Below are 6638 nucleotides of genomic sequence, written 5' to 3' on the forward strand. Positions count from 1 at the left end.
TACTATATTTTATTATGATTTTACATTGACTTTTTTACTTCAAATATTTTGTTTTTTTAAATAAAAATTTACAACTAAAGTATAACTATATATATCATATCACTATGGAACTGCTCTCTGGTTCGGAATGGCACTTTCTGGTTTGTGATGGCTCTTTGGCTTAGAATGGGGACACTTTCGTCCAGGATTATTTGTGTCTCTGGATGCACTGATCTTAGATTACAATTTGATAGACTTGAGGTTTGCATCTCATCGGTAAAGTTCACTAAAATTTGGATATATAACTAGACAATAAACCAATTCCAAATATCCTACAAGGAAGATAGATTGTTCAAGTATTGAAGTACTATCTATAATTGTACATTGTAATTTCAATACAGTGTCTCGTTTCTAGTTTCTGAGATAAAGAATAATCTGCTCAATGCATTCTTTGGCAGATAATAAAGAGCTAGTTACTAGTAATTTCTCTCTTCGTTTACTTCAGAAAAAGAAATCCATAAATAAATATTTGTCTGTAAAAGTACGTAATTTTGAGTGTTTAGGATAGGGCGAATCCACGATTTACATGTTATTTAAATGAAATAAAATGAGGTTTCAGTGTTTATTATTTTTAAAAGTAGTCCTCTCCGATTTTAATGCACATCTGTCATTGTTCTGCCCATGCGCGAATCACGTGATTCAGGCGGTCACGTGACATGCTTCGTAGAGGTCTGTTTAGAGAAGCTGAGATTTTTTTCCAAGTCTTATATTTCTTAGCATGCAAGTAATTTTTTATAACAAGAACAGACCATCAGTCAGAAATGGCCAAATCTCGGCAATATGATGGGTGGATAAGGATATCCCTTCCCAGAATTAGCATGGTGGCCATCACAACCCGAGTCCTCTGTCTCGGGAGCGTCGTTTATCCAATGTGGAAAAAGTATGGGCGCCTTCTTTTTTTTCATATCTCATATGTTTAAAGTCTAAAGTAAACGATATTTTAGGGATTTAATAATACTATCGCTCAGATATTCAACTATTTTTCTTACTGTAACTTGGCGATCTTTCAAAACAAATTGCTCAACTAGGGATACATCTTTTTACCGGCTTGCTTTCGCTGGGCAAAAGAACAAACATCATTTTTAACCATCTCCCTGCCTTTACTAAAACATTCAATCCAATTAATGATTGAACTTCTGGTAAGTCTTTTGTCTTCATAAACCATGTACAAATTGTCATATTCTACTGCAAAGGAATTTTCGAGATATACGTTAAACGTTGCTTGAGTACGACTGAGTCAACCCTTTTCTGTCACAAGTGACCTACATACTGACGTCATTTTCACACTATGACGTCACAAACACGGAGCAAAACATTATTAACATCTGCTATTTATAGAACATGTGTATGACTATATATATGTATGCCAAATTTCATTCTGATCTGAATTATGGTTTTGTAAATATAGAGATAGATCGCGAACTTTTTGATCACCCCTCGTATATATAAATTATTTTTATTTTACTTATAAAATATATTTCTTTTAGAAATGATTTTATACGAGTGAGCAGGGGGTTCATGAACCTTAATATAAGTATATGAGTCTATTAGCATTAATTTTATCCAGACTTTTTGAAGGGGTGCTGCCTCCCCCCCCCCCCCCGAATCCGCCCCTGTAGAAATAATGATAAACTAACTATCTTTTAAAAGATATTTGTTTGATAAGGGCTCATGGGCTACAATGATCACCTGACTCACTATTGCCCTGATATTCTTCATCAACAAGATTTTTTCCTTCCTATACATTCCTATATGTATGTGAAACTTAAATCATATATTGTGGCCCCACCCTTCTCCTTGGGGGGTCAGAATTTGAACATATCTGCACTACCCGAGAATGCTTCCATATAAATATGACTAATCTTGGCTTTGCTGCTCTTGAGAAGATTTTTTTTCAAGATTAACTTATATCTAGTAAACTTTTGATCACCAACTGTGGCCCCACCCTACTCCGGGGTATAATTTGAACGGACCTGATTCTAAACTACCTGGTCATGCCCCCATATATTCTAGTAAATACACGTATGACTAATCGTGTCTTTGCTATTCTTGAGAAGATTTTTAAAGATTTTCCCTATCTATTTTTATGCAAAACTTTGATCGCCCATTGCCCCCCCCCCCCCCCCCGGGTTATGATTTGAACAAAATTGAATCTACACTTCCTGGGAATACTTCAAAAAAATTGACGAACCATAACTTTGCTTGATGAGAAGATTTAAAAAGATTTTTTTTCATATATATTCCTATGTAAAACTTTGATGACATATTACTGCCCCATCCTAACCTCAGGGGTCATGAACTGAACAAATTTGAATCTACACTACCAGTATGTAATAAAGCTTTTACTTAAGTTTCAATGTTATTATGAAGGAGGTCATTGAATTTTCCCTAATTCTTAACCATCTGCCCTTGAAAGAGGGCATGACCCTTCACCTAAACAAACTACATTTCCCTCACCCACGGATGTCTTGCGGCAAGTTTAGTTGACATTGGTCCAGTGGTTCTTAAAAAGAGGTCGAAAATGTAAAAAGTTAACAGACAACACACAAAAGTAAACGCAGGACACTTTTCGAAAAGCTCAGAATAGCTCACGTGAGCCTTTTGCTTATGTGAGCAACAAAGGAAGACTTTACTTGCGCATAACTTCGTGAAATTGAGGAATTTAATTGACACTGTAAAAAGGAAGAACTGTCGTGCGAACAATATATTTTTCTGCTTTACAAATAATATTGCCATTTTGTATGTGCAAATAAAATAATGTAGTTTCATTAATTTTCGAAGGGATCAAATTTCGTTTTGGTAAAAATACAATTTTGTTCGTATTTAAATGTGAAACCACAGTAAAAGAATATTCAAAATAAATAGAAATGTAGAGGCCAGTATGGTGGCATATTTCTGCCCCCTGTGTGCAAGTTATTTTTCTATCAAATAGGTCGATATGCATGATAAATATGTTGACATGCAAGATAGTTATGTCAACATGCAACATAAATATGTTGACATGCAAGAAAATTGCAATCAAATTAAAATTATAAAAAATCTTCAAAAATCTCATATATCGCCCACATGTGACATCCAACATGCTAGATGCTACTTATATTTATGTCGACATGCAACTTGGTTATGTCGACATGCGAGATAAGTATGTTGACATGCAACATATTTATGTTGACATGATACATATTTATGTCGACATGCAACTTAGTTATGTTGACATGCGAGATACATATGTTGACATGCAACTTATTTATGTCGACATGCAATTAATTTATGTCGACATGCAACTTAGTTATGTTGACATGCGAGATAAATATGTTGACATGCAACATATTTATTCGTCATGCAATTTATTTATGTTTACATGCAACTTATTTATGTTGACATGCAAGATGAATATGTTGACATACAACTTATTTATGTAAACATGCAACATATTTATATCGACATGCAACTTATTTATGATGGCATGCTGTTTGTTTGAAAGAGGGTATAGTTAAATCAAAATCTGTGGTTGCAGTGAATGAGAAGCTTAACCTCTGAACGTTCATCTGGTCTCTACACAACTGACAAGGTAAAACTTTGTTTTAGACCTGATATAAAACTGATGTTGGATGTAATGAAGATCTTTTGGTTGATTAATCTGGTCTTTTGTATAATCCTTACTGAAAATAATTCTTGGTATCAGTATCTCTTTTGGTCAGATTTAGGGCTGTGTATTGAGCAAAATATTTCGATACGATACGATATTTTATAAAGCGATATGCGATATATTGGATTATTAATCAAGTCTTTCAAAAATGTCTTGTAAAGGATATTTAATGCATAAATTTGATAAAAACTGGGTGAGTCTAACATAACATGTTAAAATGTAGTTGTCTTTGTATTTTGTAATAGTTATTCAAGATGTGCTATCTCCTAAATGTTTATTTCATTATTGACCAGTTTTAATTCAAAACAGTTAAAAATAATCTTTGGTAACTGAAATTCCCAACTTTTTTACAGAATTATAAGGAAAACTGCCTGTCCGATACGTATTGGAAGTTATTTTTTCGATACGATACATTCCTGAATATCGATACGTATTGAATATTCGATATATTGACACAGCCCTAGTCAGATTGTCCAATTCTTAAATAATATGTGTACTTCATGTAGCTATTATTTGATCAAACATAGTACTTTTAGTACTTCACTATCTTCAGTGGCAGATCCTGGAATCTTGAAAAGGGAGGCCCCGACCAGTTTGTGGTCGGGGTAGGGGCCCACGACCACACCAAAAAAAAAAAAGATTTATTAAATCTTATGTATATTTCGGACACAAAAGAGGAAGCCCGGGCCCCCTGCCCCCCCCCCCCCCAAATTCGCCAGTGCTATCTTACATGTACATAAGTTTAATTGAATTGCATTTTTTTTTTACATAATAAACTCTTACAAGTCAAATCGTGGTGTATTTATAGAATGATTTAGTTTGATGTACATTTACACATGTAGAAAGCAAAACAAAAATTCATTGTGTATAAAGTATTTCTTTCCCATTTTTTTTTTCAGCGACAAAAATACTATGGGTGAAAATATCTATACACTTGCTCTGGCTCAACGTTTGGTTGTGGACGGACTACCCCTCAGTAGGAATGAAATGATTGCTGTTTATTATCACTCTGGTTATACTATTCAGGAAATCATTGGATTTCTTGCGAGCAAACATAACATTGCTCTTAGTGCAAGACAAATTCACCGAGTTTTAAGGGAAATGAATCTGACGAGAAGAAACAACCAGCCACGCTTGGAGGACATTGTAACGGCTATTCTACATGAATTTTCAGGCTCGGGCGGTGACTTAGGCTATAGAGGAATGAGGAGACGTCTGCTAATCGACCATAACCTCAATGTGTCTTGTGAATTGGTGCGTCTTGCATTAACTGTTTTGGACGCAGAAGTTGTAATAAGGCGTAGACAACGTCGTCTTCAGCGTAGAAGGTACATTAACGAAGGGCCTAATTTTTGTGTTCATCTAGATGACTGGGACAAGTTAAAACCATTCGGAATTTCCATTCATGTGTTGATGGTTTTTCAAGACGTATTCTCTGGCTCAGAGCTTGCAATTCTAACAAAAACCCTGAGTATATATCCAGATTTTATATAGATTATATCAAAGAAATAAACGGGGTTCCTGTAGTCGTATACGCAGACAGGGATACTGAGAACTCCATAGTTCGAGATTTGCAATACGCTTTGCGATGGAATCACCAGGATCCCTTGCAGGGACTATCAAGTTTTAGGTATGGATCGTCATATAGAAATACAAGAATAGAGCGATTTTGGCGGTGTTTAAGAGAAATGTGTTGCAATTTTTGGATAAATTACTTTAAGGATATGGATAATTCAGGTGTTTTTGACACCTCCGACATAGTCCATCTGGAGTGTGCTAGGTATTGTTTCTTACCAATTATGGAATGAACACACAATTAGAAGAAACCGCAATGCAGATTGTAAGTCTGGAAAACCAGATGTTATGTATTTTGAGCCCGAAATTTACCAAACAAGAGATTTCAAAATGCCTGTACCTGATAATCTGAATGGCATAGAACAAGAATATTGTGCCTACCCTCCTGCAAATGGTGTTTCAATGGAATTTGAAGTTATTGGTACTCAAATAAGAATGGAAAACGGTTTACCCACCAAACAGAGTAGAAGCAACAGAACTCTTTATCCGAATAACAGACTATGTAGATCGCTTATAAATTACATGTATCTACATACATTTACTTCACTCTTGTTTTAAGGAGGTACATTTTTCTTTATGTTCCGAATATTGTTTGATAAAGGAATGAGAAATAATATCTTTGCGAGGCTTTGTGTATTTAATTGCAAATGTGTATTTCTAGTAAAGTATATATATTAATAGTACATAATATTAGTAATTGTTCTTTTTTTAAATCTGCTTTAATCGTCAAGGTCAAAAATCATAATAAATTCAAAAAATTGTTATGAGTACTGTTGAGTGTTGAAGTAAGAGTAAATAAAAAAGCGTATTTTCCTATGGAATAAAGAATGCATTTGGTCAGCAATTTTTTTTCTTAGATAACTAGGTCAAACTTTTAATTCAATGTAAAAAATTAAAAAGGTGTTCCTTTTTAATGAAGCTGTCATAGGTAATGTACCTGTAAATAATAAAAGCTCTAGATCTATTCTCCCTCATTCAGAACATACCTACTTGACATTAAAAAGGATTTTGGTCACATTTTATATTCCCATTTTTATTGTTTAAAATATTAAATTAGTTAACTGCACTTCATACCTTTTATTCTTAAACTGTTTCATGTAGAACTTCACTGAATTCATGAATCATTGAGATGTCTGCCATCGCATAGGGCCCCATTCAAATAATGGACAATAGGATGAAAAGCATTTCAGAGAATTTTGCTTTGACCTTGACCTATAACTTAGAAATTGTCCAGTTGGCATAAAACTTTTATTCAGTCTCATTACCCCTTACCTAAAGCCATTTATTTTTGGTTCTGTACAAGATTAAGCAAGTGAAAAATATTATTCAATGTCACTGCACACCCTTTGACCACAGACACTCTGTGGAAGTATGA

General features: G+C 34.3%; 1 pseudogene; it reads left to right on the forward strand.

Moving 5' to 3' along the window:
• The first annotated feature begins 4591 nt into the window (after positions 1-4591).
• On the forward strand, positions 4592-5780 carry LOC133190509 (uncharacterized; annotated as a pseudogene).
• Positions 5781-6638: the final 858 nt, after the last annotated feature.

This window comes from Saccostrea echinata, unplaced genomic scaffold (assembly GCF_033153115.1).
Source record: "Saccostrea echinata isolate AGI-Se365-2 ecotype Australia unplaced genomic scaffold, CSIRO_AGI_Sech_v1 ptg000001l, whole genome shotgun sequence".
NCBI classification, from domain to species: domain Eukaryota; kingdom Metazoa; phylum Mollusca; class Bivalvia; order Ostreida; family Ostreidae; genus Saccostrea; species Saccostrea echinata.